This window comes from Schistocerca serialis, chromosome 4, assembly GCF_023864345.2.
Source record: "Schistocerca serialis cubense isolate TAMUIC-IGC-003099 chromosome 4, iqSchSeri2.2, whole genome shotgun sequence".
In the NCBI taxonomy this organism is placed as follows: Eukaryota; Metazoa; Arthropoda; class Insecta; order Orthoptera; family Acrididae; genus Schistocerca; species Schistocerca serialis.
In genome coordinates, this window is record NC_064641.1 from 258,174,868 (window position 1) to 258,201,917 (window position 27,050).

Consider the following 27,050-nt stretch of genomic DNA (forward strand, 5'->3'; position numbering starts at 1 on the left):
ATTCTCCAGATCTCTCGTCAATTGAAAACGTCCGGTCAATGGTGGCCGAGGAACTGGCTCGTCACAATACGCCAGTCACTACTGTTGATGAACTGTGGTATCGTGTTGAAGCTGCATGGGCAGCTGTGCCTGTACACGCCATCCAAGCTCTGTTTGACTCAATGCCCAGGCGTATCAATACCGTTATTACAGCCAGAGGTGGCTATTTTGGCTACTGATTTCTCAGGTTCTATACACCCAAATTGCGTGAAAATGTAATCACATGTCAGTTCTAGTATAATATATTTGTCCAATGAATACCCGTTTATCATCTGCATTTCTTCGAGGTGTAGCAATTTTAATGGCCAGTACTGTAGTATGCTGCCGCCTGTAGGGCATCCATGATCAGCACTCTCAACTTACAGAACAACAGTCTGGAACCGCATGACAGCTGCGGTAGCAGGTTCGAATCCTGCCTCGGGCATGGATGTGTGTGATGTCCTTAGGTTAGTTAGGTTTAAGTGTTCTAAGTTCTAGGGGACTGATGACCTCAGAAGTAAAGTCCCGTAGTGCTCAGAGCCATTTGGACCATTTTTTGTATGTACATGTATGAAGTCACGTTGACGTCCAACCATGTCTTCTGGATGATTCACATTTTGTGACAGTTTATGTACGTACGTGCAAATACATCAAACCATATTTAGAAGACCAAAGAGTCTTTTACCTCATGCATTTGTTTCAAAATATAAAACAAACATTTCTCCTTCAATAGAGCTGACTTTACCACTGTTAGAACATACTATTTAATGAAAATTGTTTCTTTAGTTTCTACTTTTATTTTGTACACTGTTGAATTTTTTCTCTCTGGATACTGCAAAACCTAAATCATTTTTGGCTTTCAGATATCTGGCCTCTTTTGTGGATGAACATTCATTCCAAAAATGTTGAAGACCTCATGGAACAATCGCAATGGGTCACAAAATCAAAACAATCAAATAAATAAAGGCTAAATGCATACATAAGCACAAAATCAACTATTACAGCATCAGTGTACCTTGCGAGAGTAGGTTAACTTCCCATGTTAGTAGACGACGCTGCTGTCACCCTACTGACGTCACTGTCAAAAGTTCCTTCCCTGCCAAGCTTGATGTTGACGTCCCGTTGCGTTACCCTTATTTCACCTGTGTAAATACCTTCTTTTGAAATGCATTGTGGAATGTTTTGACTTTCCATTCCGTCAGATATGAATCTACCGCTGACGCAGTAACAGCAATACCGTATGTACACGCCTCAGCTACGTAGCAGCTCAAGTTAGCAATTTTAGGGGAGACCTGTCCTCGATTTACTCGGATTTATTTTCAGAATTTTAAAAATTCTTTGGGTTAAGTGTATCGGCTTTAAAGTTGTTTAGTTTTATGACGTGGTTATTAAAGTATAACTTGGTGTATGTTATTCTAGCTCAGCATTACATTTCAGAGTGCAAAATACTTTCATGCAGACTCAAGTAAAGTGAGTTAATGTGCCCCGGGTATGGAGACAGGTTTACGCTCCTATGGGGGCACATTCGCGTATGTCATGGAACACAACAATACGTAAAAAAACACACTACTAAAAATTTCAAAACATGTTTTGCTGGCAGGATGAGAGAAATTACATGCTTACTTACGCCCTGGCAAAATACAAAAAGTTTACTGCCAGTAAACAAATTTTTGGTGAACTTACATCTGTTAGAATTGTATGGCCTGCTTAGAACATTGAATGTAAATTAAAAGCCTATTTAACATCACTCTCCGAGATCCAATTCATGCACACTAAATATAATGTCTTTCCTGTGGCACGAAATTAAAATGAACCAAGTGTAACCTCCCCACAGAAATAATAATTAAATGAATTTTAAATATTGTTAACCTCTGAACAAAATTGGTTCCCATTTATGATCTCTGTGCAGAAATGCATGCACTTTCAGCTCCCTAGAAGCTTAGATATTTAACAAAATTTACTCATATTGCACAGAAACACAAATATGTTCTACGTAAATTTAAGGGGTAGAGGGGGGGGGGGGAAGAAAGGAGTGGAAAGATAAGGTGATCACTGTTGTCAGCTGCATCGGGACATTACGCGGAATCAGCGGCGACGAGGGACAATGTTTACCGGACTGGAACTCGACGATGATGATGATAATGATGATGATGTTTGGTTTGTGGGGCGCTCAACTACGCGGTCAACAGCGCCTGTACAGCTTCCCAGTCTGTACACAGTACAGTCTAGCTACTTTCATGAATGATGATGGAATGATGAGAACAACACAAGCACCCAGTCGCCGGGCAGAGAAAATCCCCAACCCGGCCGGGAATCGAACCCGGGACTGGAACTCGAACCCGGGCAGATGTGTTAACCACTGCGCCATCCGACACACAGAGGTATGGCAACTGCGCGGATTACGTCGGCATACTTCACGGCCGGTCCACACTCCCATCGAGCGCCACCTAGCAGCAGTCACTGTCCATTTCCTCTGTGTTCGCTACTCTGAGATTCCCGCAGGAAGTCGGACGTATTTGTGCATCCTCAATGAAGAGGGTGGATCCATTGTCCAGCAAAACGTAACAATTATACGATTGCGTGGGTGTCTGTTCTTTTGGACATGTCACCACGCATACAGTTGACAAATACGTTGTTTGCACTAACGGTAACGCACTAGCAAGAATGGTTCTCGAGAAAAGTGCTCTGCGGACTGCATCACTCCGCTCGGTAACGACTTTGAAAGTGAGATAATAATCGGTGCAAGAAGCATGGTGCACAGCATTTAGAAAATTTCATAAGAATTTAGGTTTCCGAGACCATCAATGTCTAGATACGAGCTTCAGTATCACATACACAATACTCTCACTAGTCTAAAAAAATGAAAAGAAAAGAAAAACGACACACCCCAAGGAATTATACGAATGGGACGAAACAGTTGTATGTGATGCACATATAGAGACAAAAAATGATAACAATTTCAGAAAAATAGGATTATTTATTCAAGATAAAGATCTTCACAGACCGAGCAAATCAATTAAGCATTTTTCCACCTCTGTCCCTTATGCAATCAATTATTCAGCTTGGTATTGATTGGTAGGGTTGTTGTATGTCCATCTGAGGGATATCGTGGAAAATTCTGTACAATTGGAGCGTTAAATCGTCAATATCCTGAGATGGCTGGAGAGCCCTACCTATACTGCTCCAAACGTTCTCAGTAGAGGAGGGAATCGGTGAGCTTGAGGCCCAAGATAGGGTTTGGAAAGCACGAAGACAAGCAACAGAAAGTCTCGCCAAGTGCAGTCGGGTATTATATTGCTGAAGTGTAAGCCCAGGATAGCTTCCCATGATGGGCAGCAAAACGGAGCGTAAAATATCGCCGACGTACAGCTGTGCTGCAAGGCTGCCGTGGATGACAACCAGAGGGTAGTACTATGAAAGGAAATGGCGTCCCAGACCATCATACCTGGTTGCCGTTCCGTATGGCAGGCGACAGTCGGTTTGATATCCCACTGTTCTCCAGGGCGTCTTCGAACATGTTTCCTCTAGTAATCTGGGCTCAGTTCGAAGATGCACTCGACACTGAAGACACTTCTACTCCAGTCAGGGAGATTCCAGGCCGAAACAAAAAGATTGCATAACCAATGAAAGAGTAACTTTCTACGAGTGGTAGCGTGGAATTTGAGAAACCTCAGTGTGGGAGGCAATCTGAAAAAGGAAATGAAAACGCTTAATCTAGATATAGTGTGGACAAGTGAAGTGGAAAGAAGATAAAGTTTTTCGATTTTTCTCAGTTTTGCTTAAGCCATTTCGCTTTGCCTTCCCCGCACATCTAGAATACTGATAAGTCGTACTGGGACACCCTGTAGAAAATCAAGAGCAACTTTCTGTGAAGTTAACAGCAGCTTCAAGTTAGTTACGGAAATTCCACTGGTAAGCACAGAGGAGAGATCGGATAGCAGCAGACGGTAATTTTGATAGTGATAGGAGTTGAATTCTTAAGGGAAACCATTGTTAGGAGAATAGATTAAGTATTGATTTTTGTCATTGATTTCTTTTATAATTGTCAGGGAATTGTTTCACTATGTATTTAATTGAGAAGTATTTCAGTCTGCCTCAAGAGTTTGAGTAATTTGTAATACTGCTTTAATACCACACAAGGCAGATTTACATACGAAGCGATTGTTCAAAGAGCTTCTAGCGTTTTGTTAATTGAATGAGAAAGAATCGCTTTCAGAATATAGTATTTGAAAAAAGGAATTACTTGTTTGGGTTATCATTGACAGAGTTTAGATTTGACGAAACCCTTTCTCTTGAATTATATGTAGTTGTAGTAAGCAGCAGCAGCCGCAGCAACAGCAGGAGACGCCATACAGAACATGCATTGCACTCAGCATGAATAATAGGTTCTTTTATGTTTTTGTTAAATAATGGAATGCAGCAGATCACGCAGTAGCAGCAGAAAGAACAAGTAAGTTATTTGTTGCGCACAGGACCAATTTAAAAAAAAGTTTAGGCGATCTCTGTAATAGTAAAGTTAACAAGAGTACAAGCACGAGATTTTCAGTAGAAAACACGAGATAAGAAGAAAGAGCTCGCGACTTTCAATACAGGCAAAGATGCCAACTTGTATCAAGCATAGTTCTGGATTCAGGGAAGAATTTCTGAGAACGTACCTTTGAACCATAGCATTGTATGTTAGCAGTCATGAACTATGGGTGTAAGCTGAGAAGAAGAGATTCGAAAGCGTCTGAGATATGGTAGAGTGGTAGGTGTAATGAGAAGAAAGCAGGATCGGCGACGAGACGAACCTAACGAAAACACTGAGACGAAGAATGGCCAGGATGATAGGACAACGGTAAGAAAGCAGGGAATAACTTCCGTGGTATCAGAGGGAGCTGTAGAGGGTAAAAACTGTGGGGGAAGATACACATCGGCCAAATATTTAAGAAATAATTAAAATGAGGACGTTGGATGCAAACGTCACCTTTAGAAGATGTTAGCAGTGTACAGGAAGAGAAAGCCGTGACGTACTGCTATCAGCTAGTAAGAAACTGAACTACTCTCAAAAGAGCTTTGCTCACTAAAGCTGAAATGCACGTATTCAGTGGGCCAAAATACACAGAAACTGGATATTAGCGGGCTGGAGACGTCTAGTGTCGTGCAACGGCTCGTGATATACCCTCTTGTCAAACGACCCAGTGAGGCTTTTATCTGCATATCTGCAGAGTGTAGAGAGTGTACTTCAGGCCAGATGTGATTTTGTGTTATTTTAGGAGTGTACCACTGCCCGTACGCAGTCAGTTTGCTGTGAACATGAACCAGGGTGTTAATTTCAGCATTATGGGCGTGTAAGTGTCGCATTTTATCTGCATCTGCGTGATGAATACACCATGGACACTGCTACTCGTACTGCGCAGTACACATATCTACATAGGCGAACACTCTGACACTCTGCCGCACCTTGACTGGCTCTCTAAACCACCAGATGTTAATCCCATAGAAAATGCGACTACTGTTGGGAAGGGCTAGTGAAACTTCGCAATCAGTCTCCTCGCAGTCTGATAGCTCTATCCGGTATAGTCGTGAGTGGCTACAACTTGTAAGTAGGCTATCTAGGTTTTCTTATTAGTAACGCCACGTAGCGCTCTGTATGAAAATCACTGGCTGTGCTGTGTGCAGTCTGTGGCTAGTTTGCATTGTTGTCTGCCATTGTAGTGTTGGACAGCTGGATGTGAACAGCTCGTAGCGTTGTGCAGTTGGAGGTGAGCCGCCAGCAGTGGTGGATGTGGGGAGAGAAATGGAGGAATTTTGAGAGCGGATGATCTGGACGTGTGTCCATCAGAAACAGTACATTTGTAAGACTGGATGTCATGAACTGCTATATATATATTATGACTGTTAAGGTAAATACATTGTTTGTACTCCATCAAAATCTTTCATTTGCTAACTATGCCTATCAGTAGTTAGTGCCTTCCGTAGTTTGAATCTTTCATTTAGCTGGCAGTAGTGGCACTCGCTGTATTGCGAAGATCTTTGTGAGGTAAGTGATTTGTGAAAGGTATAGGTTAATGTTAGTCAGGGCCATTCTTTTGTAGGGATTATCGAAAGTCAGATTGCGTTGCGCTAAAAAAAAAAAAAAAAAAAAAAGGAATTGTGTTTCAGTTTAAGCACAGTCATTTACAATTTTTCCAAGGGGACGTTTCAAACTGGATATGAGATACCAGCAGAAACTTATGGATTGATTTAAGGCCCTTAGTAAGGCTAGATACAGCGTTGCTTGGTACTAGACTGATGTCTCCCGGAAGAGACAGTTCTTTGTCTATTGTACTTATTTTTCACGAAAATTTGTTCTGCTTCGAGGACTAGACAAGTCTCGCTTCAGTGGCGAATATGATGGTCTGACTTTACAGGCTGTTAGGGGTTTAAGTACAGATATATTGTTATTGGTGACGGAGGACAGTGTACTGAACAACATTACGTTAGTGTTTAACTCATTTGCAAACTAGTAATTACAGCTGTTTGGAGTAGTACGTTTTTAGGTTGATTAGTACCTCCAAGTGCATGTGTCAAGAACAATTCATTAATGCTTATTTTTCCTGGAGCAGTAGGTCAGAGGTTGAAATGTAGACACATGGCTGCAAACGGCTAGTTTATACTGACAGGTGGAGTCCACTTACTATTAGTGGTGCAGTTACGATCATGCACAAAGCATCAGGTAAGAAATTATGTGACGTGTTTACGGGAAGATTGTTGACGCAGAGCAAAATCAACCGACACAATGAAGCGGGTACATATTACGGTACCAACGATCGCAATATCTGCACATATACCCTAACACCATGTATTAGCCACTCATGAACCTTCCTTTATACCCTCCTAGTAAGTGGCGATTTGGAAAAATGTTACAGAACGACAGATGTAAGCTCCAAGTGGGTGGATAAAGTTTATGTTAATATTTTTGAAAAAATTTTAATAAAACAACTTGGCACCGCACAGCAATTCGACTAGCTGGGCAAAATATGACGGGCAGTCAAATGAACACGAGACAGGTGGAAAAATGTAGACAAACTGTTAATTATTTCAAAACTAATACCTATAAATGTTAAACATTTACCCCATTGTAAGGCAAGACATGAATACCGTCGTCGAAAAATTGCGGCTGCCTACGGAACCATGATCCTACCGAGACGTGGTTCTCTTCGTCCAAAGAAAATCGACGGCGACGATTGTCTTTCCTCAGCGTTCCAAAAATATGGAAATGTACGGGAAGAGATTGGGATTGGATGGAAAATTTGGAAGGGCTTTCCAGCGAAACTCCTGCACCGTAGTCAAACAACAGGCATGCCAGCTCCGAGAAAGTCATGATAACATTTTTCTTTCATTGCAAGTATCCAATGTTCGTTGACTTTCTGGCACACGATGCCTCAATTAACGCACAATAGTACCTGGACACCTTGCAAATATTGAAGTGCGGCATCGAGTATGCTGAAGAAGTTTCGCTGAGAAGCCCCTACGCATCTCCAATACAGTTCGGATCCCTCAGAATGCGATTTCCACATTTTTGGAGTCCTGAAGAAAGACATTCGTGGCCATCGATATGCTGTAGAGGAAGAGGTGCATGCCTGGGAACAATCATGCAAATATTTTTCCATGAAGGCATTGCCCGTCTTGTCTCACAATGGGATAAATATTTTAACTGTCACGTGCGACATTTGAAATAATAAACAGTTTACTTTTTTCCAATCTGCCTCAGTTTCACTAGACCGGCCCTTATAGTACCTGGCCGTTGCTTCCGCGGTGACGGCAGCACAACAGCGTCTCTATAGGCATAAAGCGTCGGGAGTTCAACACCATTTTATGAAGATTTGATTTAAACTACTGCATGTGTGAGTCAGACTTTCAATGTATAATTACCGGACTGACGTAATGTTGTTGGTTGCTCCTAACTAGTTTATTTGAAAGAAATTACTTTTAATATTGGTTGGATTACGTAAATCATAGCTAGGGAATTACGGTGCATACTGCGCGTATTTGAAAGTTTTCAGAATATGTGTTAGAAGTTTGTTTCAAGAGGAGACGTTTATCGCATGAATGTATACGTGGCCGGTTCAAAAAATTCCGGAACATTCGTAATTTCGCCCCAGTGGTATGTTGCGGCGAAATGCGATTGGCATCCCTTAACATGTAAGTGAAGACCAGAAAGACCTTCGCCTCGCAATCTGTGAAAACCTTCTGTTCCTTAAGAGAATCATAACTGGTGAAGACACATGATGTTGCGACCAAGGTTCATCAAGTCGGGTTAAATGTCAAAGACATATTGATAGTTTTCTATGATTTTCAAGGATTAGTTCATGAATACGTGCCACAGGGACAAACCGTTAATCGGTGGTACTATCGGGACGTGCTGCGACCCCAGCAAGAAAATGTGAGAAGGAAATGGCCTGAAATGTGGCGAGACAATTGATGGCTTTTGCATCACAATAACACACCCGCACATTCATCCTTGTTGGTGCGTGACTATTGCACGATAAACGAGATTACTGTGCTGCCTCATCCTCTGTACTCTCCAGATCCAGCCCCTGCGGCCTTTTTTTTTTATTTTCAAAATTGAAAGCCCTACTGAAAAGACGAAGGTTTGCAACGAGAGACGAGATAAAAGAAAATTCGTAGACGGCGCTTCGCGTGATCCAGCAAGAAGCGTACTAAGACTGCTTTCGGAAGTGGAAATGGCTTTGGGAGCTTGTGGAGGAGATTATTTCGAAGGAGACCATGCACAATAAGTAAAAGGTATGCGTAGAAAAATTTTGTGTACAAAGTTTCGGAATATTTTGAACAGACCCTCATATACGAGTGATAATGCTAAAATGTATTGACTGATTTAGCTCCGTAGCTGATGGGTCAGCAGGGCTGCGTGCCATGCAGAGGACTCAGGTTCGATTCCGGTACTGCCAGGTATTTTTCCTTTGTGGGAGGACTGGACCGGGGTGCTCTCATCCTAGTGAGGCCAACTGACGAGCTTAGTGAAGTAGCGGCTCCAGGTCACGAAAACCGAAAGCACTGTGCTTACTCCATGCCCCTCCATACTGCATGCATTGACATCAGCGGCAGAGGATGACACGGAGGCCAGTAGGTACCGATGAGCCAGACAGGGCCTGGCAAGTGAGTGAAATGTAATTTAAAATACAGTGATTCTTTGGTCTTTAACCTTTTATGTACTGAACAGCTTCGTTACATACAGATGGAACTCAGGGCCACAAATAGACAGTTTAATGGATTATCCATTGTGTATTTTCTGTGAATTTTGATATTAGACCCCTGTTGCTGCATGATTGATCTAAGCAACGCTCAGGAACAGCAGGTCGGGACAGTCAGCTATCACGCAATGTTTCCAGCCTCATGAAATAAACAGAAAAGACACACAGGAAACAAAGGAAAATATGGTGAGAGCTGCACAGCGAAGGAGGAAATAAAGTGCACGGGAATGCTATTAACCGTCTAGAGCCAGCGGTCACGCTGGCCGGCTTCCTGCCGCGGTGAGTTATTCCGTCGGAATTTGCGAGCAGCGATCCCTCCCGGGGTTTTTTCCCAGCAAACCAGCTCCAGCGGCAGCGAGGGAGGGAGGGGCGGCCGGATGCGCCCGCCCCCACCCGCCGCCCCTGCCGCCAGCAGCGCCGCCCATCCATCACCGCAGAGTCCGGGGATGACTAGTCGCCCCTCGCCGCCCCGGTTCTTGTGCCGGCGACGCGGCCAGTTTCTGATCCAGCGAGCGGCAAAGGGCGTTGCCGAAATATTTGGTGCGCTGCCCTCGCGCGCCCTTTTGTGGTGGACCCCGCACTTCGTCGTAAATAATTTCCGATCGGTTAACGACGCAGCTGCAGCCCGGCGGGCAAAGAGTTGGAGCGGAAGGCGCGACAATGGGCGGCGCGGCCTGACCTGGCCGGAGGGGCACCGGCTCAGCGTCCGGCCGCGGCCTCTGCAGCGACCACTAGTCTGCGGTGGGCCGGCACACTCGAGTGGAATCGATGAATCGGCGCAGCTATCAATTTATAAATAAATAGTACCACACTCGGGGAGTGAGCGTAGGTGGAGCAGATGCGGGAATGGTGTACCGCCACTCGTGGCAAGGTCCTAGTGGAAGTGGTTTGGCGTTTCCTTCCTCCGATCTGTTATGAAGCGTTAAGCGTGCATGTGCGTCGTGTGGATGACCGTGATAAGTGCTCTCTCAGTGTTGAGTTTGTGTTATTATGGGTGATGGGAAGGCAGAGGGTGTACCTGGTGCCGGCAGATATCCTACTACTTGTAACCTCCCCACAAAAATTATTAAAAATTAAAATGAACCAAGTGTAACCTCCCCACAGAAATAATAATTAAATGAGTTTTAAATATTGTTAACCTCTGAACAAAATTGGTTCCCATTTATGATCTCCGTGTTTGCACCTATTACTGCCTTTCAAAGTAGTCACTAGCGCTGTGTAGAACCCGTTGCCAGCGACGTGGAAGACGTAGTATACCGTTAGCAGAGCCTGTTCTGTTGATGGTGCGAATGGAGCTGTCTATTGCCTTCCACATCGCTGGCAACGGGTTCTACAGGACGCTGGTGGCTACTTTGAAGGGCAGTAACAGGTGCAAACATGTAACTCTTTTGTTCGGTTGTGAATAAGTAGCTACCACTATTTAAGCTCCAACCCTCATACATCACAAATATTTGAGAATTGAAAAGGTCCCTGGAACCATATAGTTTCAGTTTATACCCTCAACTCGCAACATTCGGACGTCTCGAGGAAAAGATATCACACTGCGTGAAGCAAGAAAAGCTTTTCAAATTAAGCAGCTGAATCCACAACACGAGTCTACCAGCCAAGTACACCGTACGACTTTACTTTTTACCTCTCTCTTTAGCTTCTACACCAAGTAAGAATAACCTTACAGACTTCGTATTTACATAAGTCGTTCACAGAGGAAAGTAGGCCTAATTCAGATCTTGATATACGCGGAGCAGCAACCATGTACTGAGTGTGTGAACTCTGCCTCTATAATAACACACTCAGCCAGCAAGTAAGGATCTACAGAACAAGTGATTCAAGAATGTAGTTTGTTCAGTACTACAACAGGAACGCCCCATCAGAAACAACTGTTATTCGTCCAAAGGAGAATCCAACACATCGAGCGAGATCGGCGGAGTAGTTAACACGATTTCAAGTTGTCTGCTGTAGGGGTGGAAGAAATTTGCCTCAGCTCACTAATAAGTCCGTTACCTGACAGGGAGTAGTTGTAAAGTATAGACCGTGATGGGAAGAAGAAAACCAAGAGAAAGTTGCACGCCGTGAGATTGTTGAACTCACTGTAAGGAGAGCTTGACTGGCTACTATATCCTCCGGCAACTGGCGGCTGACACCTTGCTGTTACGAACCCGTAAAACTAAACACCGTCTCTTCAATAAGCTACAAGCAATATTACATACCATACATCAGACAAGTGGTGTTATATTCCTGCTGGAAGAACTTGAGATCAATGAACATGTATGCTAGCTTGGTATGTGACTAGCAAACACCATTTAGTTATTCCCTACTGTTAAATCACGTTTGAATTACACACTTCTCAGACCGCAACAGTAGAATGAATTTTATTATTAATTTTGTAAATCTAACGATATATTTTGGATTCTTTTTAAGTTTACATTTTCTATCGTAAAACCTTTTTATCTATATCACTAATGCCTCTGCAACTTGCGAGGTGCCGGGGCTAGCAGTGTATTTAACACTAAATTCTTCTAGAATCTACATATGTAAATGATGCTCTAAGCCCCCCCCCCCCCCTATTCTAACTCCGACTTTTGCTGTTGCACAAGGATTAAAAAAAAAAAAACGCGAACTGACTCTAATCAACCCTGCCAGTGGAGTAGAAGAGAGTTTGGCACCTGCAATAATTTAATTTGATAAATAAGTTAAATAAACGAAGGTTTCATTAACATAGTGAGGAATGATAGAGTTGCTCTACCAATTAACAGAATGAAAGTTCTGTCCAAAATAACAATATGATTTATTAAGACTAAACACAAAATAATAAACAAAAACACATGAAACATTTACAATACATCAAATGGGCTCATATTGGATACTCAAACAAACGCTGTGAATGTGAAGTTGTCCCTAAACTAGATTGTGAGGATTATGATGAAGTGGTATGTGGAGCCAATTCCTTGCCACTCAAATCTTAAGAGAGACACACAGCTAACCCAACATTAATTGCTGCTACTCAAGACAGAACAAAGTTAGAACAAGACGAACAGGCGCGCTCTGCTGAGCTCTGATTATCACCTAGGAAAATCCCTGTCTGCCGGTGCTGCGGACATACATTACCAATCTGTCTTCTTAACTGCAAGAACACGATTTGGCGTACCGGAGGCGATGGCTGGTTGCTTCGACGTCCTCGACCGAAAGGCGAGAGCCGACTCCCCTGAGCACCCGTACACGCCAAACACAGAACATTCCCGCCCCCACGACAGTGGCCGTGGTTAAACGTTCCAATCAGCAACTCGAAAACCGGCGGAAAATTCCACTCCATTGCCGGAGCACTACCATTCCATTAATGGAGATTCTTGGCGCCAATTTCTGCGCTGATTTTGCTACGTCACGGAGCTATGCCCTGAGCAAGCCAATCACAGATACTGTTTTGCAGAAAGCGCGGGAATTTTCCCGCCACAACTGCCTGGGTACACAATCATTCCCACGCCTCGCTGGCAGCCCGCCAGAAAGTGTTTTCGCTAAGTTTCGGCGAAGTAACGGAACCTCTAGCCCAGCCGCTACTTTAGGCCCCTCCGGGCGTGTCTTTTGACAATGTCGGTGTCTGGAAAGCATTCACTCGACTCCCTCACACCCTTTCAAAATCAGCAGAGCCCGCCTGTCACCGGCAGTGTTGCCAATTTAGCGACTTTGTCGCTAGAAATGGCGACTTTTGCCTTCGTCTTAGCGACAAAAAAAACTTTTTAGCGACAAAAATTATTTAGCGACTTATCTGGCGACTTTTGGAGTACTGACGACTTTTGAAGTACAAATCAAAACTATTTTGGGCCGGTATTTTCATTAACAAAACTATTATTTTAACTATAGAATGGTTACTACACTGACTTTGTTCTAGATTTACTAAGTTAAATTAAGTTCTTAGCAGATCATGAAGCATTGTTCAGCATTTAGTTAACCTGGATGTGGGAATTGCCTACAGAGTAAGAAAACCTTGACTATAGAACAATTCATTATTCATTACCCACTAGCCTGTTATCGTCGATAGTGTATCGATCTATAATTCTTCAACTTTTGAACTCCCTTTATTTTTCGAATTGACAAAAAAAATACGTAATATTAAGTATAATAAAATACATTTCTGTCCAGCGACCTCTAATTTTTCGAAATGTTAACTCGCATTCAAATTATTACCACATGCACAGTGGTAACGCAAGAACGATTCGGTGGGGGTGTCTCAGACACTATTACGTTTTAAACAATGAACAATAGGACTGATATCGAGTTACCGAGTGAGTAGATTGTTTCATGACCTCTAGTTCGCCTGAGTTTTAATGTATTTTCAGTGATTATAAATTGGTGAAACTTATGTTGTGCTGGCTTACATAATGGATTTACCGCAGAAGAAGAAGCAGTATGCTCAAAAATATCGGGTTGCGTGGGAAGCAGAACCTGAATTCAATGGGTGGCTGAAACCAGTCGTTGGAGACTTATCCAAGGCAAGATGTCAAGTATGTGCAACAGAGTTTTATGCTAAATTGTGTGATATTAAAAAGCATTCGAAAACTATTAAGCATAAACAAAAAATTGATTTAAAAAAAACACTAACCACCTTACCTGTGAAAATTGTTCCGAAAACTACAGTTAGAATAGCAAGCAGAGCGCAAAGCGCCCTTTCTTTATTTATTGCTAAACATTGTTCTATTTTAGCTGTAGAACATTTAGGAATACTGTGCAAGAAGGTGTGTTCCGGTGATGAGGGCGCTAAAAACATGCAATTACATCATACAAAGTGCACTAACATTATAACTGAAGTTTTGGCTCCATATTTTACACAATCATTGGTTGAAGACATAGGTAACCAAAAATACGGTGCACTAATAGATGAATCCGCCGATGTATCAATGTCTAAAATGCTAGGTATCATTATACGGTACTATAGTGTAAACAACCAAACCATTAAATCAGCATTTCTCAAACTCGCTGTAGTATAAACTGCAGATTCAAGAAATCTGGCTGCTGTTCTTGTGAATTCTTTGAAAGATCTCAAACTTCCAATCGCTAATATGGAAGGAATTGGCACAGATAATGCTTCTGCAATGGTTGGAATAAACAATGGACCTTTCGAACAACTCAAGAGAGAATATGGTTTGAAGCATTTGGTATTGATCCGTTGCATTTGTCACTCTCTTCAGCTTGCAGTTTCACATGCCTCAGTTAATACCATACCTAGAAACATAGAGTTTCTTGTATGGGAAACCTACCATTGGTTCTCCATTTCACCCAAAAGACAAGAGGAATATAAAAAGGTTTATGAGACAATAAATTGTGGAAAACAGCCACTAACGATTTTGAAGGTCTGTGCAACACGTTGGCTTTCAATTGAACCAGCAATACGAAGAATTCTGGAGCAGTGGGAAGAACTAAAGCTACATTTTTCACTTGCCGTGGTTCAAGACAATTGTTACACTGCCGATCTTTTGTACAAGATGTATTGTGACGACTCGAATCATCTTTACATGTTTTACCTTAAACATGCTTTAAAAGACGTACAAATAGCAATAAAAGCTTTTGAAGGAGGAGACAATGACCCCACTAAATTTCTAGATACACTTATATTTCCCATGCAGTCACTCGGACAAAACATAGTTTTTCCAACTGTTGATTTGTTGACAACACCAGTTCCAAGCGAATGTATGTACGCAAATCCGAACCTTGGCTTTATGTTTGAACAGAAATTGTCTAAGTCAAGTTTGTCTGAAGAAAATAAAGTTTATTTGAAGGAGAGATGCATTCAGTTTAGTCTGAAACTCATAAAAGAAACTCAACAAAGACTGTCAAGTAACGTTACGATCCTGAAAAAAATGTGAATGCTGAATGTTGAAGAAACACTAAAAGTGAATAAAAATAATGCTGTAGCGGATGTAGCCAAAGAATTGGGTTTTAGTGGCGATTTCATAGATGGTATGCTGCAAGAATGGCATAATATCAACTTCATTAGGTGGAATAACACTACTAACACTGTTCGATTTTGGAGTGGGGCTTCGCAGTATAAAAATGCCGCAGGGGAGAATCCTTTTTCTTTGATTTCATAGCTAGCAATGACTGTTCTATGCCTACCGCATTCAAATGCAGTAGTGGAAAGAATATTCAGTTCTATGAACATTATAAAAACTAAACAACGTAACAGATTATCGTTAAAGACAATTAATGCTTTGATCATATTGAGAGACCAGCTGAAGAAACAAAATAAAGATTGTGCATCTTTTGACATGCTGTCAGACGTATTGGAGCTTATTGGAACGAACAAAAGTTACTCTCTTGCGACAAAACCAGTCGAACTGCAACATCATCTTTTGAGCGACGTTCAACCCTCTACATCAACTACAGTTCTGTCAGAGCATGAAACAGAGGAGTTATTCGATCTTCTGAGTGACGACGATGAATACCTCACATACTGGTATGTATATATTTTGTAACCTAATTTGAGTTCTTGCTATCTTTTGTTACAAATATACTGGTATATTTCTAGTATATTTGACTACTGTGATTCAAACAACAATTTATGTGCTGCGTCAATTATGATAACATGTTTAATTAAACGTTAGCGTATTTTATATGTATGTTGTTGCTAGCGATGCATCATTTAATTAAGACAATATAGCAATTACGTACGAGACAATTTTTATTAATATTTTATAACCCCCCCCCCCCCTCCCCCCCGCACCACCACCACTGGCTTATTGCACCATTCACATCACTAAATTTTCAGTACACCCCTAGTAAAATCAGTTTTAGCGACTTTCTAGCGACTTTTGATATTGAATCTAGCGACTCGGGTTTTTTAGAGTTGGCAACACTGGTCACCGGACCACGCGGCTGACGAGAGACACTGCGTGGGAAATCCGCGTGTGAAGGAATAGCAACTTTCCACCGCATGCAATTAGAGAGGAAAATCGTAAGATAGAAATATGAGAGGGGACTCATGCCACCTCTCAAACTAACATTTAATTTTATCTGTGGTTGCGAAATTCAGTTATCACCGAATACGCACTAGTCTAGCCCTGTATATTTACTGGATCGGCATATTGTTCTGGATCTGACAATGTTAAGTGGTACAGCGCTACATAACCTCTGTTCTTCTTGGAAAGTGAGTATACAAAGCAAGGTGCTTTCACTTTATACCTTCGCAACTTCTTAGACGTTAGCAATTACGGAAATTCATGTGCACCTATTATGTGCCATAGTCAGTGTGTATTTCTATTCGCTTCTGTAAAATGCAAACGTATTTTAAGTTCCAATTATTTTTACGAAATTAGGCCTAAAGCTATTTATGTTACTTTAAACATAATCGTGATTTCGTTGCTCTTCTTTGGCTTTGGTAAACAACTGATGTTTGCATAATGGGCGGAACTGTATTCTCATTATTCAGTCTCCAGGAATGGCTGCTGTTACAGCTTCAAAACAAAGGTTATCGTTAGTAATTTAATACTAGGAACTTCCTGCTGTACAGTCTGGCGTACGAGGACACCTAATAAGAGATTATACCGAGTCGTCTCTCACATTCGGGTCGCCTATTTACCGTAATGTATTTGTGGCGTTCTTACGCGTCAATGGACACGAGGTCAAACAATGATCATATACTGCACAGAGTTCTCTGCCATGGAAATTGCAGTGGAACTGATCAATTGCTCATTTTCGCCACCTGTTGGACTTGACGATACACACAGATAATCAGATGACCACAGCGTGCTGAGACAAATATCCGCTTTCTTAACTCTTCTGATACAAAGTAAAGGGCAAATATTTAGGAATGAAACATTACTCTTTCATTTGGAACCAGGTTGAGTTTAATACAGCTTCACGCATAACTTCAATAAGACGATTCCGGTTATGTGGCCCACTTGTCGTGATGTTTATCAGCCGTTTGCTACAATGTGTTCCGCGACAATGTCGATTCCTTCCCTGATGTAGGAATCGTCTCTAGGACAGCTTTTTCGAGAGGGCGTTACCATGAACGAAAGAAAGAAGATAAAGTGTGTAAACGGAATACGATATATCCGCGTGTGGTGGCAGAGACTGCTTCTGCTGTTGCTGACGGCACCCTCTGTCAGTGGAAGCTGGGGACGCGCCCCCAGCAGTGTGTCGACTCCACAGCACAAACGATCGGCTTTCACAGCCCAGCTGCCGGCAGGAGCTCCCTCTCCCTTAATTAGCAGAGTCGTAGAGTCGTTGGGAGGGACGCATCTGCTCCCTCAGCAGCTCACAGCTCACACACTGTCTCGACTCATTCACGAGATGCCTCTATTTACTCTCTCGCCTCCCAGAAGCACAACTAAAGCCTCAGTCAGTTGCCGCTAGTGCCTTACTGCACCTGCGAGAACCAAGCCCACATCCATCTAAGACAACCCATTCTGTGATAATCAATATAAGGTTGATAATTCCCTTGCATCAAAATTTTACCTTAAGCGTTGCTTATCTTTCATCCAACTCATATGGACAGATTTTTTATCGAGATACTGTTAACCACATTTTTCTTCTTCTAACTTTCCGCCATCTGTGCTCAGAAAACCTCCAGATGATTTTTTGCGTAGGGTACCTTTTGAACGAACGTCATTTCCCCGTTTCCTTTTCCTGTCACGATTGATGGCAAGTCTCCATGTAACATCGCATCTCTTCAATATAACCTCCATGGTCCTTCCGCGAGAGATACGTAGCAGCATTGATAGAAGGAATGGGTTCCAGAAAATCCAAATAAGGACAACTTGTGTTGTCTCACGTCGCTTTAGTGAGAGAGGTAGTGCCACGAAGGTGCTCGTTCAATTTCAGTGGGAGACACTACAAGAAAAGCGTCGTGCATCATGATATAATGTACTATTGAAATTCCGAGACCGTACATTCCTATAAAGGTCAGCCAATGTATTGCTTCCTCCCACGTCTATCACGCGAAAAATCCATGAAGGTAAAATTAGAGGGATTCGAATTCATACAGAGGCTTAATAACAATTATTCTTCCCGCTCAGCTTTCACGTCTGGGAAAGGAAATGAGTAGGTGTTCACGTAATATCCTCCGCTAGACGCTTAAAAGATGGCTTGTATTGTAACAGACGAAGTTGCGGCGTAGACGTCCCAGTTAAGTTCCATCCGTTTCAAGTCAAGGAATCGTGTTCTTTATAACGGAATGTTTATTTTTTTATAATCAAATGTTTCTCCTTTACATGCTAGGCATTATCAGTAGTCTGCAATGTAAATAAAATTGTGTAATTACACATATTATGTTCCGAGAGCTTCAGTGATTGTTGGGAGCGCATTTAAATTATCTTAATTCAAAACAGAAATAAACGTTCATTTGGAAAGAACATGGTAAACGTAACTGAAGTAGAGCTAAAGGAGAATGGTGGCAAAATTATCGTTAGCATCAACGTAAGTTCAGTAAACCACTGTGGCGCAATTCTTGCTTCGTGGCACGGACGTTCATCCAGCTGGAAGGTGCCACGGCTGTCGGGAAAGACAAAAAGCATGAAAGGGTGCAGGATGCCCGCAATAATGTTCACGTGGCGCACAGTTGTCATTGTGCCTTTCTACCACAGATCCTATGGAACCCCAGGCGAATATCATCCATAACACAAAGCTGGTCCCACCAGCCTGCGTCCTTGATGCGTTGCGGGTTTCTAGCAGGCTTTTAGCCTTCGATGACGGCGTATCCAGACGTGGCCATCCGCCTGGTATAACAGGAAGCGTGGTTCATCTGACCAGACAACACGTTTCCATCGATCCTTTGTAAAATATCGCCGAGCCCGTGCTGACTGCGACAGTAAATTATGTCGTTGGGCCAACGAGGGAATTCGTAGGGGTCGTCTGCTAGCGGCGCCTCATGCTGAACGGTGTGTTCCGAAACACGTACATGCACCAAAATGTACCCTGTCGTCGCATGTGAAGAAACGTGGACGTGCAACCCCTGGTCGTCTGCTCGTGGTTTCACCGACGTTCAACAATTTACGTAGATACACTTGACAATAGCCGGCGAATAGCCGCCCAGCCTCGCTGTTTCCGAGACCCTCATTTCCGGATGCCGGGCTGTAATAATCTGACCTTTGTCAGAGTCACACGTATCAGTGAATTTTCTCATTCACGGCCAGTGACGTTGCTGATGCGAAGTGTGGTCCTAACGTTCTAGCTCATCGTTGTATGCAGGGTATTAAAAAAAGTATTCCGTATTTTTAGAGATGGCAGTACGACCAAAACAGGAAAAAAGTCCAGTAAACATGAGCTCTGACAGTAATACTGCTGCACTTGTTCATCTTTGCCGCTGTGAAACACTTTTCTTCTACTGCAAGGTCTTAGCTGTTACGAATGACTTGCAGAATTCAATAAACAAACCAGTAAACAAATGAGAACACGTCATTCCGTTACTGTGAAAAATGGTTCAAATGGCTCTGAGCACTATGGGACTCAACTGCTGTGGTCATAAGTCCCCTAGAACTTAGAACTACTTAAACCGAACTAACCTAAGGACATCACACACATCCATGCCCGAGGCAGGATTCGAACCTGCGACCGTAGCGGTCGTGCGGTTCCAGACTGTAGCGCCTTTAACCGCTCGGCCACACCGGCCGGCCGTTACTGTGAAACAGAAGACCTTCTAATGTAATGTGGTTACTATTACATTCTACCTGAAAACGCGAACCATCGGTAAATGAGGTGTTCAATACGATGTCCATTCATAGTTAAGACATACTTCTGTCCATCGTCTTATGTAATTACGCGCTATCTGATGAATTCCAGGTTGGTTGTAGATACCTTGGCATGCACTGATGACACGTTCCCGTGGTGTTAGTATATCATTAATGGGGCTTCCATACAACAAAGGTTTCAAGTGTCCCCACAAACCAAGATCAGGGGAATAAACTGACCAACGTCCTGGACATTCACTAAATGTCTATGTGAGGCGTTCCCGGACTGGTGCTCCATCATGCATGAACCACAACTCCAGCCGTTGTTGGAATGGTATCTTCTCTAACAGAACAGGTAAGCCGTCTCGTAGGGACTGACGATACTTTGTACCCATCAACCTATTTGGTAGTATGCAGGCTCCTATTAGTCTATTCCTGCTCATACATTAACCGAAAATAGACGATGATGCCTTGTTTCTTCAAATGCGTGTCCATTAGCGTGAGACCACACAAGTTCTTTATGAAAATCGATAAGCCCATCTTGGAGGAAACCAGCCTCGTCCGTGAACTTTATCTTTGTTCGAAAAAGTGGATTTTCACCACATTTTTGCAACAGCATTGACAGAACTGCATTGTGGCAAGCTGATCTTATGCGCGAAGGGCCTGAACACGTTTTACAAGATACTGCTACGGGAACTATTCGTGCAGAGTCGGCCAGACTAGAAGATGGCTAACAGTGATACATGCTGGTTCCAGGATTTTCTTCCACTCGTTGCAGTACCCGTTCCTCCACGACACGAGTAGAAATGGTGCCAGGACTGCCACGATCCACCTTTATTGGAACTTTGAAGCCAGCCAGAGTCTGCTAGTCCGAGGGTGCTCAATACAAAAGGCATCGTGCAATAAAAATAAGAAGCACCTATATCCCTACTGAAAACTTCACCAACATTAAAGGTGCGGTAAATAATGAGGTAACAGTTTCACAGAGGAAGACTGCACTGTAGTTCCTTCTCTAGATTGTCGCACAGATGACAAAATGACAGATATCGAGATAGATGACAGAGGGATAGAGATACAATTAAAATCGCTCAAAAGAGGAAAGGCCGCTGGACCTGATGGGATACCAGTTCGATTTTACTCAGAGTACGCGAAGGAACTTGCCCCCCTTCTTGCAGCGATGTACCGTAGGTCTCTAGAGGAGTGTAGCGTTCCAAAAGATTGGAAAAGGGCACAGGTCATCCACGTTTTCAAGAAGGGACGCCGAACAGATGTGCAGAACTATAGACCTATATCTCTAACGTCGATCAGTAGTAGAATTTTGGAACACGTATTATGTTCGAGTACAATGACTTTTCTGGAGACTAGAAATCTACTCTGTAGGAATCAGCATGGGTTTCGAAAAAGACGATCGTGTGAAACCCAGCTCGCGCTATTCGTCCACGAGACTCAGAGGGCCATACGCATGGGTTCCCATGTAGATGCCGTGTTTCTTGACTTCCGCAAGGCGTTCGATACAGTTCCCCACAGTCGTTTAATGAACAAAGTAAGAGAATGTGGACTATCAGACCAATTGTGTGATTGGATTGAAGAGTTCCTAGATGACAGAACGCAGCATGTCCTTCTCAATGGAGAGAAGTCTTCCGAAGTAAGAGTGATTTCAGGTGTGCCGCAGGGAGTGTCGTAGGACCGTTGCTATTCACAATATACATAAATGACAATGTGGATGACATCGGAAGTTCACTGAGGTTTTTTGCGGATGATGCTGTGGTATATCGAGAGGTTGTAACAATGGAAAATTGTACTGAAATGCAGGAGGATCTGCAACGAATTCACGGATGGTGCAGGCAATGGCAACTGAATCTCAATCTAGACAAGTGTAATGTGCTGCTAATACATAGAAAGAAAGATCCTTTATCATTTAGCTACAATATAGATGGTCAGCAACTGGAAGCAGATAATTCCATAAATTATCTGGGAGTAGGCATTAGGAGTAATTTGAAATGGACTGACCAAATAAAATTAATCTTCTGTAAAGCAGATGCCACACTGAGATTCATTAGAAGAATCCTAAGGAAATGTAGTCCGAAAACAAAGGAAGTAGGTTACAGTACGCTTGTTCGCCCACTGCTTGAATACTGCTCAGCAGTGTGGGATCCATACCAGATAGGGTTGATAGAAGAGATAGAGAAGATCCAATGGATAGCAGCGCGCTTCGTTACAGAATCATTTAGTAATCGCGAAAGCGTTAAGAAGATGATAGATAAACTCATAAACTCCAGTGGAAGACTCTGCAGGAGAGACGGTCAGTAGCTCGGTACGGACTTTTGTTGAAGTTTCGAGAACATGCCTTCACCGGGGAGTCAAGCAGTATATTGCTCCCTCCTATGTATATCTCGCGAAGAGACCATGAGGATAAAATCAGAAAGATTAGAGCCCACACACTGGCATACCGACAATCCTTCTTTCCACGAACAATACGAGACTGGAATAGAAGGGAGAACCGATAGAGGTACTCAAGGTACCCTCCGCCACACACCGTCAGGTAGCTTGCGGAGTATGGATGTAGATGTAAAACTTTCAAAGCCTCAATACACTCAATTCTTCCACAGCAGATAGTAGCCACAGTAAGCCATGTAGTACCATTGTTACATTTATCATCCTTTACAAGCGAAAAAATCAAAATACCAACTGCAAAAACACAAGGAGCATCAAACACAGCACGAGTAGCAATGCCTTCCACCTTCAATTTATTTTTTTCGTTCGGTCCCAGTAGCGATTTCAATATTATCCATGGCCTTGTAAACGGTAGCACGTGAGCGCCGATCACGCCTAAAGTGACGCATCTCATGAGCCTTTCAAAACAACTGCCTGTGCAGTAGCTCGGTTGAAGAACCGTGCAGATGATACCCGCGTTCTGTTTATTTTTCAGCGTACGGGACACGCAGTCGACTATTGATTTCATTAACGAGACCATAACAGAAGGTCATGTCTGTCGTTTCAGGTGTGAAATAATAGGCTTCGATTATGCTGGCATGTGCAAAGACAAAACTGTGATGTAAATGCATTTCACAAATTCGTGTGAAATAATAGGTTCCATTATGCTGGCATGTGCAAAGACAAAACTGCGATGTAAAAGCATTTCACAGATTTACAACACAATCTGGTTCCATAATTATTCGTATATATGCTACACTTCCGCGGAACCATTAAAACAGCTAACAGTATCATCACAGCCGCGCGGGGTTGCCGTATCAACACTAACAGATGTTTAATGCATGCTGTATCCATGGAAAAGAATAGAGGAATGTGTCCTTATTTGTTTATGAATTATATGGGTCGTTGGTAATAACAGATATCTTGCTGGAGAAGAGAAGTGTTTTGCAGCAGCGAAGATGAGCAAGTGGTCACAACACTTCAGGAATATAAATAAAAGCCCATCTTTATTGGACATTTTTGTCTTGTTTTGGTCCATACCACCACATATAATACGGAATACTTTTTTTAAATACTATAGCTGCGTTCTACCAAAGCTACAATTCGGTAGTTTTGGGAGAGTACACAAATCACCGGCAGTGGTTGGTAGCGTTAGTATGGAAAGAAACATAAATGAATGGGGGAAACTGCCACCCATCGACTTCTCTGTTTTTCTCTTTGCTTATTATGCACATAATTTGACGCGCGCGTCGTTCTGTGTTACTCCGCTGTATTTTTGAAGAAATTGCGTTAGTTAGCGCTATATGGTAAATCTGTTTTTTTTTTAAATTATTGTTTTTACTGCAACATCCCTCTGTGTCATGCTACAAATCAACAATTTTCGAATAAAACCTGAATTAAACGTTGATTATTTGAATTTTGGTAGTGTTGTGGTTTGGTAAGACAGCCAATCCACTATAAGGAAGCCGAAAGGCTCGCGTTTAAGCTCACGCAGGCTGGCGTGAGGTCTGGAACAAGACAAGGGATTGAGACTAGCAAAAAAGGTACGTAGCTTCTGGAATACTTAACTTTAATCCATAATTGGTGAACATCGCTCTTGACGGTACATGTTTTACAGCATCAATAGTAACTGGTGATGGCGCCTTGCTAGGTCGTAGCAAATGACGTAGCTGAAGGCTATGCTAACTATTGTCTCCGCAAATGAGAGCGTAATTTGTCAGTGAACCATCGCTAGCAAAGTCGGCTGTTCAACTGGGGCGAGAACGAGGAAGTGTCTCTAGACCTGCCGTGTGGCGGCGCTCGGTCTGCAATCACTGATAGTGGCGACACACGGGTCCGACGTATACTAACGGACCGCGGCCGATTTAAAGGCTACCACCTAGCAAGTGTGGTGTCTGGCGGTGACACCACAGGTATAGTTACTGTTTATTTTTAAGTATCAGACAGTAGGGTAATTACGTAGAACAAAAATTTTACCGAGCGAGGTGGTGCAGTGGCTATGACACTGGACTCGCATTCGGGAGGACGACCTTTCAATCAAAAAAATGGCTCTGAGCACTATGGGACTCAACTGCTGAGGTCATTAGTCCCCCAGAACTTAGAACTAGTTAAACCTAACTAACCTAAGGACATCACACACATCCATGCCCGAGGCAGGATTCGAACCTGCGACCGTAGAGGTCTCGCGGTTCCAGACTGCAGCGCCAGAACCGCGCGGCCACTTCGGTCGGCGACGGTTCTATCCCGCGTCTGGCCATCCTGATTAAGGTTGTCCGTGATTTCCCCAAAATCGCTCCAGGCAAATGCCGGTTTAGTTCCTGTGAAACGGCACGGCCGACTTCCTTCCCCGTCCTTCCCTAATCCTATGAGACGGATGACTTCGCTGTCTGGTCTCCGCCCCCCCCCCCCCCCCACGCCAAACAACCCAACCCCCAGAAATGTTCCCTAGGTTACGGGGCCCTTTATATACCCTCACTCAGCCTCTAGACAGTTCACCACTTTCGGTTTCCAGAGGAATCTAGTAAGACACTGATCGCATATGCAAGCAAAACGAACGATATTAGCTAACGTCTGATAGGCTCGCAACGTACGTAACGTACAGATACTGTGGTCACAATATTAACTGACCGAGGTTACTACTAAAACTACCATAGCCCAGATATACTTACGATAGTGTATGGTAGCCTACGACAGTCTTAAACTTTATTAAAATCCCTTTACATGAATCAGAATATGTAAGTTTAATATTTAGAAGACACCTACCACAGCATAAAATTAAGAGAAAGGCAGCAATGAATCTCTTTATTGAGGTAACGCAGTAGCGCAGCCATTTGTCGGCGCAACGCCCTTCTGACAGCAGTATTTCGCGGGCAACCGAAGCCGCTGCACGTGAGCTTGAATGCGACCCGCACTTTGTCCGGCAACGTGAAAAGTGACGGTCGCTATTCTGGCACCGGGGGCGCAGCGGCGGGCAGTTAGCAGCTGCGAGGGGTGTGGGCCCCAAATATTGTGGGCTACGTTTCGAGGCCGACTCGCGTGTTTCCCGGGGCGTGCCGGGCTCTCGTCCTGAGATGGGACCGGCCTCCATCTCGCGTCTCCCGTTGCCAGCGGCGTCATTGTGAGGCGCGAAGGAATGGAGAGACGGCGGCGGCGTGTGTCGCGGCATTGTGCGGCCTTGTTGACATAGGGCCAGTCCCGGGACCCTGACCGCGCGCGCTCGCATTCAGCCCCGCGGGAACCCCTGCCGCTCTTGTCGACCTGTGGGCTGATCGATTGGTCGACCGGTCGACGGACGAAAACTGCTTGGCACGGCACCACTCTGCACAATATGTAGCACAACTGTGGCAACTTACCAGAATGCGCCGCTGCTCTCGGTACGGATGCGCTGCCTAGTGCTCCAAATCGCCGGGCACAGAAATGGGATTTTTCCGGGGCTCGTACCTCAGGTTCTATTGGTGATAGAAAGATAGGGCTAAGTGTTTTGGTTAGTCCTTGGGCTAGAGACGATTTGTATACCCAGCAGAAGGATAGTCTTACTATAATTCTCCTATAGTACAGGGTCAAAATCTGAACATCACATGCTTCCCCCAGCTTAGGCAAATGGAGCAAACCAGTTGGTTATTTTTGCACTGTATGTGGTCTCTTCTGTGTATTATGTGACTTATGGAAGCACCATTTGCTTCAGTCGGTTCCTGAGAAAACCTGAAAGACATGGTTTTTGGATACCAAAACTGACCGTAGATTCCAAAACGTTTATACACAGCAAATAGCTGTATTTTTTTTTACAATATAATCCTAAGATCCCGATCTCGAGCAATCTTGAAAATTCTTAATTTTACCAGTGGAATACGCACGTAAAATCTGGAGGCGAAAACGTACATTACAAAGCGACGTAGCACTACGAAATATTTTGTAAAGTGTCTCCATTATCATCAGAAGGGTTTTGGGAATCCCATGTTGTAGTACTGAAGCACATGCAAAATTTATGTGCGCATAAAATCCGATCTGAAGTCTGTTTCGATTTCACATAAGTAAACTACCAAAATTTTGCTGACCCTTAAAGTTATTTTCATGTGAGTGACACGCCATGCTGTAGCAGATAAAAGAGAGGGACCAGCCGAAACGTTTTCCCATAGGAGCTCAAAAAAGGCGAATATGCTCCTGTTTTAAAAAATCTGACTTAAAAGTGGGGTATCAGTTGCCTCATACTACCTTCCTCAACCCTTCTAAAATTTTTCGCTAAAATGTTCGCATACGAACATATTCGCTCTTTTTATGGTGAGGGAGAAGAGACAGTGTATAAAATGAATAAATAAATAAAATATAATATTGGTTATTGTATATGTATGATAATGATTGGTTGTAATTAATATTTGCTTATCTGGAACGTGGACGTTTAATTATTTGGTATCAGACGTTTGACAATGGCTTTTTCGTAAATGCAATGTTATTCGTAGTTGACCGTGAAATAAGACTCAAATAATCGGACTTCGTATTTAAATCATTTCCAAAGACTGCTGCGGTAGGTGCGGATTCAAAATCTAAATCTCAATATTAGAATAATTTGCCAGCCATGTCAATACGTCGTACAGAGGTGACTGTCTAATAAACATAAAAAAGTTTACACAGTTAGTTAAATCAGATATATTCAACTAATAAGCCTACAGTTAAATAATTAAACTTACTTTCATAAATATAGAATCTT